Genomic DNA, 10,331 nt, shown 5'->3' on the forward strand with positions numbered 1-10,331 from the left:
GAATTTGAAATTTGAATTGGTTGACGTAGTTAACAAATATAATGAGATGTTTCATGTACCAAAGATATTACCTCCCAAGAGAGGAATCCAACATGAGATACAGTTGTAGCTAGATTGTCCTCTTCCTAACATTGGCATGTACAGGACGTTAGTGATGGAAAGTGCAGAAATTAAGAAGCAAATTCAAGAGTTGTTGAATAAAGGGATCATCATACCATCTTCTTCACTGTGTGGTTCACCTATTGTCTTGGTGCCAAAGAAGGATGGAACATGTCGCATGTGTGTGGACTTTCGTGCATTGAACAAAATTATAGTAAAGAACTGCTACCCACTGCCCAGAATAGATGATTTATAAGATAAATTGAAAGATGCAAAGTATTTTACTGAGTCTGACTTAAGAAGTGGCTACCATCAAATTAGAATAGCTGAAGGAGACATTTGGAAGACAACATTCAAAACAAAAAAAGGTTTGTTTGAATGGCTAGTTATGTTGTTTGGTTTATGTAATGCTACTGCTACATTCATGCATGTGATGAATGATGTATTGAGGCCATTTCTTGATGCATTTGTCATAATATAGTTAGATGACATCTTAATTTTCAGTAAATCTCGTGATGAACATGTCATGCATGTAAGAAAAGTACTTGATGTCTTGAAAAAAGGACAATTGTATCTTAAGATGTCAAAGTGAGAGATTGGAAAAACTTCTTTAGTTTACTTGGGTCATTTTGTTTGAGGAGGTGAGCTGAAAATAGATCCCTCCAAGGTTGATGTTATTGTGAATTGGCCAACGCCCAAGATAGTTATGGAGGTAAGAATTTTTTTGGGAGTAGCCCAATATTGGAGGAAATTCATTGCTAATTGTTCTCTTATAGCAGCTCCTTTGCATGCATTGACAAGCGTGAAAAAAGGTTTTTCAATGGGGAGGAAAACAACATATGGATTTTGATGCATTAAAGGAAAAGATCAGTACAACTCCAGTACTTGCACTTCTAGACTTGAGATAGTCGTTTGAGATTCAGACTGATGCTAGTGACTACTCTATGGGTGCAGTCCTCATGCAACATGGTATGCCTATAAGTTTTCATTCGAAAACTTTTAATGGTGCAGTGATTAACTATCCTACATATGACAAGGAATTGTATGCATTGGTGAAAAGGGTGAAAAAATGGAAACACTACTTGATGGGTAAGGAAACATCCATTCACATTGATCATCAACCATTGCAATACTTGCAATGACAATCAAAGTTGCAGCAATCAAGGCACTTCCGATGGATGGGTTTTATTCAACAATTCCACTTGGTAATCACGGATAAGAAGGTATATACAATAAAGTTGTTGATATGCTTTCTAGGCCTATTGTTAGTGAAACTACTTTATTCAAGCATAATTATGTTTTACATGAAACTTATATTGAGCAATATGAATCAGATAATGACTTTCAATATATTTATGCAACCCTGAGTCAAGGTAACCAAGTAGAGGAATTGGATTATCATCTGCATGATAAATTGTTGTACCATCTTGGCAAGCTTTGTATTCCACAGGGACAAAGAGTTAACATCATAAGGGAGGCACATACTTCTCCTATTGCTGGTCATTTCAGTGTAATTAAGACGGTGGCACATCTACAAAGGTATTGTTATTGGCCTCGTATGCTTGAAAGTGTGTCTTGTTTTATTAAAGGATGTTCATTATGTGAAATCAATAAGCCTAGTAATAGGAAGTTAGGATTCTACACACCACTTATGGTTCCTTCACAACCGTGGGAGAGTTTTTCTATGGATTTTGTAGGAGGTCTTCCATTGTCAAAAATATGTCATGATTATTTGTATGTAGTTGTGGATAGGTTCAACAAAATGTGTATTTTGATGCCATGTAAAAAGCAAGTTACAGCTGAACAAACTGCTCAGTTATTCTTTCAGAATGTTTGGGTGCATTTTGGATTTCCCACATCCATTGTTAGTGATCGAGATTCTTGCTTTGTTGGGAATTTTTGGTCAAGCTTGTGGGGATTCATGGACACCAAATTGAAAAAGAGTACAACCTTTCATCCACAAACAGATGGTCAAACAGAAGTGGTGAACAGAACAGTGATACATCTTCTTCGTGGGTATTGCAATAAGCATCCTAAGTTGTGGGATGAACATTTGTACTATATTCAACATGCTTACAATAGAGCCCAGCACTATTCAACTCAAACTTTGCCATTTGAGGCATGCTTGGGATACTTGATTAAATCTCCTTTGGATTTTATTTTTGGCAAAGATGTTGTTATTGAAGGTCATAGAGACATAGACAAAGAAAGAAAGTTCATTGAACAAATCCAATTAGTGCACCAAAAGGTTCAAGAACAACTTGAGAAAAGCCAAGGCAAGTACAAAGCAAGGCACGACAAGCATCGTCAAGATCACAAGTTCCAAGTTGGTGATGAAGTTTGGCTTCACATTAACAAATATAGGCTCCAAGGAGAAGGTAACAATGCCTTCAGGTTGGATTTGCCTTCATATATGAAAATTTATGCTATTGTTAATGTTGATAATTTAAGATTGTATGAGACTCCTTTGATTGAAGATCAAGGAGAGAAGATTCAAATTCCATTAATTGAGGAATTTTCTCCAGACTTCCTTGATGAGCTTCAATAAGACACTATACTTGATAGAAGAACAAGGACATCAAAAAGGGGAAGTATTGATTATCTTCGAGTGGGGCTCAAGGGTACAAATCCTTTAAAAGAAAAATGGATAGAGGTTGGAAAGGTGAGGGAACTGTACCCTCACCTGCTGTACAATTGAAAGTGATCATTTTGGGGTCCAAAACGCTTGTAGTGGGGAGGAGTGATCAAGTGCTCAAAATTAGGCTCAAAACTCAAAGTGTCATAATATTGATAATATTAGCTTCAAATCAAAGAGTTCGTCATTCTGATTCCAATGGTGTAAACGACACTCGAATCCGAGCTCGTATGAAGAAGTTAAAGCAAGTCAAAGTTTAGGTTTGACTTGGACAGATGGCAGAAAAAGATGATGTGGCAAGGCCCTTCAGCGAATGGTGAAGTGCCAAGTGGCAGGCTGTCATTGGTCCCCGCATTTCACAAATCATACTTCACAAAAGATAAAGGTCCTCGTATTAAAGAATCAGCCCCAAGCAAAGTCAGGGTTGTGATGCGATAAATCGTAATCGCACTTCGCAACAGGGAAGGCATTGCAGAAATCGGCCCCCAATGTACCCGAGTTGCGGTGCGATAATCGAAATCACATATCAAAATTGCACATACAGAAGGAAGAGTACCACATTATTTTACCCACCGGTTCTCCACCGATTTCGATTTGCGAAAGGATCCTGGATGTGATGCGACTAAGGGTTATAATTAATTGTATTGCCAGGTCCGCCATATTGCAATCGCACATCGCCCCGCCACATTCACAGACCATAAGACCATCGGTTTTTTGCCAATTATGATGGCATAGTCAGTGCCGACAAATTATGGACCACCACGCGGTGAAATTTTCACTCATCTGGCGCTTTTTGGAGCTAATTTGTAGGATCATATCAGATTTGGAGCAATTTGTGGAGCGAATAGTGGGAAAACTAGGAGAGGTCATAAATTCTTTAGTTTTCCACCAAATTGGATGAAAAAAGAGGCTAGATAGCCATTTTTGGACATTCTAGACTCATTGGAGTAAGTTTCAGAGGCATTTGAGCATTGTAAACACATATTTTTACATTTTTGAGCATAACAGAGAGGCTTCGGCCATTGGAAGCTGGATCAAGGAGACGTAGCCCAAAAGGGGTGAACTCCTTTATCATGTTCTTGTTGTAATGTGTTTTTGATGATGTTCTATACATGTATATTATGCTATTGTTCAGTCTCTTATTTATGTTTAATTTCTCATAAAATTAACATACAAAATCATCATTTCACTTGCAAAAATTCATGAATCCTTAAGAACAATGAAAGAATTTTGTTTCTAAAATGAGGAGATCTTAGCACAACAATCTAATATTCTAAATGAGGTCATTTAACCTATACTAAGATAGTTGAACTATTTTGATTTCTTTAGTGCATACGTTGTTGGAAATGTGTTGTATCTGTTGTTATCACTGTCTCGCCCATGTGGACTACTTCACCAGACGCTCGATAGATTCATTCTTGTAAACTTTTTATAATTATTTCCGCACTCCTGTGGATTATTCCGCTAGGTACTGTACGTTCTATCTGTTCACCTTTGTGTTTGTGACTATCGCATCTGTGTGGACTATTCCGTCAAAATTTGCGTAAACCCTGTTGTGTTTTGTGTCTCTAATAGAGTTGGGACTATTCCTTTTCAACTTGAGACTCACTCTCACCCTCTACCTCTGCAGTGAAAGAACTAGGACACAAGTTACACTAAGCACTCATCAGGCACACGAACCTCATTGATTGAAGACTAAGTGAACCACTCTCATGTGCTGACAAGAAAGAGCTAAGGCATATCTTTAAGATAATGGCAATTGGGCCATCATACCGGATGGGAATCCTACACCAAACGGTGTGAGGACTAGTTGGGACTTCATACTAGGGAGATCCGCTAAATGTTGGTGGATCCAGTAGCGTCAATATAAAGTTATAATGAAAACATCAAGCTATCTTGTTTGAAGCATGTTTCAGGAGAAATTAGGAACACTAACTTCCTAAGATTGTATCTCCAAAATTGTAGTGAAAAAGGTTTGAAATTTCTGCCACTGGTACCTTGAGATGTCTTCTCTATCTCTTCTAGATTTCATAGTGTAAAACATCTAAGAATGGAAAAAATACCAAACTAACATATTTGAGGCATATTTCAAAAGCATTCAGGATGTCTAAATTCCTTAGAGAATATATCTGAAATTATAGTGAACAAAGGTTTGAAATGTTAGCCACAGATACATGAAGATATTCTATCTATATCCTTTAATTTTGATGATATGAAACATCCCCCCCCAAAAAAGAAAAATTATAGTGAAAATGCCAAGATGACTCGTTTACCCCATAAATTACATTTTTTATTCCACCTTTAATCTCTAATAATCACCCCAAAAATATTCCTCAGCTTCTCTTGTGAATATCACATGTTTTATTTCTTAGATACACTCCAAATGAACTTATACATCCTTTCTTTATAGTGTTTCTACATTCACTTGAGGGTCCAACTTGTAAAACTAGTTGGGTTGGACTGCTTATACTTTGGTTAGGTCATTCTAAAAAGAATATTTCATATCTTTGATCGCTATGGAGTTAGAGCGAGTGTCATGTAGCATTAGAAGGGTATAAGAATAACATTTCCAACCATATATCCTATGCTCCCATTTGATCTAGGTAACTGGAGTAAAAATATCTTCAAAGAGAGGTATTATCCCCTTGTCTCTGACATCAATGACAATAATATTTCGAACAATCTCCCCTTTTTCATTAATGGAAACCCTTCTGCCAAAATACTAAAGAATTCCCCCTATCTGTAATTCTCCATATTCCAACAACTTCTCCTCCATTGACATCAGTGACAAAGGGATGCTCCCCCTAAATTTATGTTTGTCCTTATCTATAACTATTCATTTGGCTACAACTTTTCTTAGTGTCTACAACTCTTCCTTTGTTTGCAACTTCTCTTATTGATTACAATTATTTCTCTATCTGCAACTTCTCTCAGTAACTACAACTACTCCCCCTATATACTATCTCTCCTTATGTATGCATATTCCCCCCCTTTGATGTCAATGGAAAGTGTTGTTTTTACTTGTGGCTACAATATCTTCCTTTGACATGTCAAGAATAAAACAACTACTTTTTATTATTACTTACTTCTACTTTGTTTGCAACTAGGCTCCCCCTATCAAAATTGTGTCTATTTGTTCCTACATTCAACATTTCATCTTTTATAAATTTTTCTCTTGAGACTGTTCTCTATGTATTTGAACTTCCTTTTACTTTTCCCCTTTGGGACTACTCCTACTAGTTTAGGCTTCCTTTTGTCTACAATTTAATTCCTTTGGCTACAACTTTCTTCTTTTCCAGTAAAGGGATGCTCCCCCTTTGTTGATATCAATGGAAAGATGCTACTCCCCCTGAACTTATCCATTAATGTTAATTGAAATACATCATTTACTTCACTTTTTGTTCTCGATTCATATCTTGTAACCTCTCCATTTCACCATTCTTCTCAGCAACTCATTTTGAAAAGTTCTCATCTTCTTAATGTGGCTTGAATTGTTGCAATCTCTTACTTCTCTGTTGTTGATGGGATGAAAGAGATATTACTCCCAACTTTTGTCTTAGATATTCAATAGTTTCCTTGGGAAGAGGCTTGGTAAATACATCTGCAACATGTTCGTTGGTAGCAATGTATTCGATTGTAACACTTAGTTTAGTTACCCACTCTCTTAAAAAGTGATACTTTATGGGAATGTGTTTTGTGTTTGAATGCATCACAAGGTTCTTTGAAATGTTGATAACACTTGTATTATCACAAACAATTGATATTGGTTGATCATATTCTACTATGGTATCCTTAATATTTTGCTTCATCCAAAGACATTGAGTACAACATGTTCTTGTTGAAATGTATTCAAATTTTCCCATGGATAGGAATATTGAAGTTTCTTTCTTGCTCAACCATGATACCAAAAAATTGCCTAGAAAAGGTCCTCCTCCACTTGTACTTTTCTTGTAATCTACACTTCCTTCCCAATCTGCATCCATATATGTTGTTAAAGTAAAGTCTTTGCTTCTTAAATACCAGAGGCCAAAGTCCAAATTTCCTTTCAAATATCTAAATATTCTCTTAACTGCTCCAACATGAGTCTCCTTTGGTGTAGATTTAAACCTTGTAACAAATCCTACTCCTTTCATAATATCTTATATGGATGTTGTCAAATATCGTAATATACCAATCATTGACCTATGCATAGTTTTATTTGCACCACATAATTCATCATCTTTGCTCAACTTGCATCCTGTGCCCATAATTATGTTGTTAGGTGCACATTTTTCCATCCTAAATTTCTTCAAAACTTCCTTAATGTATTTAGTTTGGAAGATGAATATTCCTTTACTAGATTAACCTAGAAAGACTAATAATTCACTTAGCATGGATCAAGTTCCTCTATGTAAGAACTTTTTAGATTAAAAAAATATGAAGAAATGTCTGCACCTTAAAAGGGTTGAAAGTAGAAAATTTCTTATGAAATCAAATGAATTTTTTTAAACCTACGATGAACCAGAATAAAGTAAAATAATTTTATATACCCTTATAGAAATAAAAATATATAGTATAATTGAAAAAAAATTCCTATAATTAAAACATTCAATCATATATATTTATATTCACATTAATTTTAATTTTATATTTAAAAGTATTTAAGTTAGTGTTAACCTCTTGAACGAGATTAAAATATTCAATGATATATTATTTAGTATAAAAAAAATGTACAAGTATTTTATATTTGTGTATTTAAATTAATTTCGTATTTATATTTATTTATCGATATCAATTTTAATTTTAATTTTATATTTATTTGTATTTAAATATTAGCGCAGTGTTAAATTAGCACATACCATAAAATTAAAACCCAAACAAGTTTATACTAATATTTGAGATTAGGAAATCTAATGTGATCAACCACGTCTCCCCATTAGTAAACAAGGTTGTTGAAGTTTCCCCCTCTTGGAGAATGGTAGTTTAAGGTCATCGAAGTTCCCCCCCTTGGAGAATGGTAGTTTAAGGTCGTCAAACTTCCCCCCTTTGGAGAATGGTAGTTTATCTTTTCTGGAAAAGTGGTTCGCTTAGAATCAAAATTGTATAAATTGTTTTTTTGTTGTTTGTTTGTTTGTTTGTTTTTGTTTTTGTTTTTGTTTTTGTTTTTGTTTTTCCTGTTTTTTTTTTGTTTTTTTTTGTTTTTTTTTTTTGTTTTTTTTGTTTTTTTGTTTTTTTTTTATATTACCTTAAAATTATATAAATGGGCACCAAAATATATTTGTTTTCTGAAACTTTTCAGATGTTTCGAGAATGTTGCACTAGGGCCAAGGAAAAGAAACCACGTGCGTCATAACTCGAGGTTTGAAACCACGTGGAAGCTAGATGAACCATAAATTGAGATTTGAGTCCCATGAAAACCCTTAGCTTAGTACTAACCACATAAGGACAAAATCCATGGGGCATACGTCAGTGCTGATGATATCCAACCTCTCACATTTATGTATAAATACAATGCTCCCCTCAATTGATCTTCGCCCCTCAATTAATATCTGGACTCGAATACCAATTGCTTTCCCAACAATTTGATTCAATATTGCTAGTCATGTGTCCTCCAAGCAGAAGCAGGAGGAAGCCGCCATCAGAAATAAAGTCATGGACGAAGGAACTATGGAAGGTGAAGGAGGCCTTCAGCCTATTGGACAAAGACGGCAACGAGAAAATCAGTTTGTTGGATCTCCAACATTTCTTCAGTGGCAATTACTTCTGCTTGGGGAAGGGTCTGAGAAAAGAGGAAATGGAGGCCATGATATTTGTTTCCGACACAGAAAATAGTGGCTCTATGGATTTTGAGGAATTTCACCGGAATGTCCATTTGAATACATTGTAAATTTAAGAAATTAAAGACAACAGATCGAATTCTGATGGTAGTGAGATGTGGGCGTTGAAGGAGGCGTTTAATGTGATGGACAAAGATGGAGACGAGATTGTGATCACAGAGGATCTCAAGACGTTCCTATGATTCTCTATCACTACTCGCGATGACAATGACGAATGCTGCAATGTACTAATGAATGATGAGGATTTGACGGAGATGATAGAGGCGGCAGGCGGGTCCGCCAAATGTGGCATTGTAACATCCACGGTGACCTCACTTGAAAATTTAGGGAGTTAGAATTTTTTTACACAAATTACCCACAATTAATTATCCAAATCCAAATCCTCATTAACCATTAGATAGAATGTTCATCAATACATAGAGTAACTTTCAGTAGAGGAATAGTAAGTTGCATAACTATTAACAATCACTGTTGTAGTATATTAACATAAACTGTATGATGCATTTTGCATCCATTTAATGATTCCTTTAACCAGATTAATTAATTACATACTTGACATTACAAACATCACATCAGGAAAGGAATCAACATCATCAAACTAACACAATAATCAATCACATCATTCAACACCTATATACCCTGGAAACCCTGTAGGGTGAAAACCAACAAATGTTTAATTTTATTATTAAACGCTCATGAGAGTTTTTACCCCTCACTCAATGTCTTATAAGAGAGTCCATCCCTTATCCATTATTATAAAATATTACAATTAAATATCATTAAAATACCACGTACCTAACTAAAAGCTATTACAATTGTCATGAAACCATTTACCCATAAATCACCACTCTCTATATCCTTGTGGCATGATTGTTCCATCAGTGGACCATCCTGTAGCTCGTACTCATGAGCATGGATCATTAGTTCTTATCTACCACAATGTTAAACATAATTTATGTTTGGCACAAATCACCATCCTTTCCTATCATTGTTGTCATCAACAAGATTTGGTAACATGATTAGATAGAGTATTAATCAATCAATAATTAGTCTTTAAAAGTGATCTTTTAACATCTATTCATGTGCATACATGAGATGTAAATAAAATATCACAACATGCTTCTTCTAACAACATTGTACATGTATAAACAGATAATTATCAAGCATGTCAAAATAATTACCATGTTGCTATGATCATTCTCACACCAGCACACATTCATATCCAAAGGAAACCATTGTAACCATTCATTTCATTTAAAGGATACTAGCAACTTATCTTTGCTTTTCGTGCATGTAATTAGATAAAAACTTATTCAAAGAGAGCTAGCCCCTTAACTTCTTCTTTGTGCATGTAACTAAGTAATCTTTCCATACAATAGATATTATTATAATACATAAAAATACATGCTCCCTTCTAAGGCAAAGCTAACATGATAGACATCATTATCATGCATGCAAATGCAAGTCCATTTTATAAAACATCTTTCCCAAGATAGAGCTATTTACAAAATCTATTGTATGCACAAAGACATGTGTTGCTCTAAACAAAACTAATGTGTTAGACATTATTTATTGCATGCGGATATGTGTATTTTACAAAGGAAAGCTAGCGCATTTATTGCAATTCACTTTCCGTAATACTTATTCTTTTTTTCACACAAATACATCTTTCTCTTTAAAATATCTAACACAATAGTTCTATTTTCATGCATGTAAACAACTATTGTTTCTATGCTTTTGCATATGTGTCCACTTCAAATAAAATGATTTTTTATTTGTGT

General features: G+C 34.9%; 1 pseudogene; it reads left to right on the forward strand.

The window, feature by feature from the left end:
* The first annotated feature begins 8,315 nt into the window (after positions 1-8,315).
* LOC149231308 (calcium-binding protein CP1-like) lies at positions 8,316-8,885 on the forward strand (annotated as a pseudogene).
* The last annotated feature ends 1,446 nt before the right edge of the window (positions 8,886-10,331 follow it).

The sequence above is a fragment of the Pinus tabuliformis genome, chromosome J, assembly GCF_031772625.1.
Source record: "Pinus tabuliformis cultivar Carrire ecotype Pingquan chromosome J, CPIR1, whole genome shotgun sequence".
NCBI lineage: Eukaryota > Viridiplantae > Streptophyta > Pinopsida > Pinales > Pinaceae > Pinus > Pinus tabuliformis.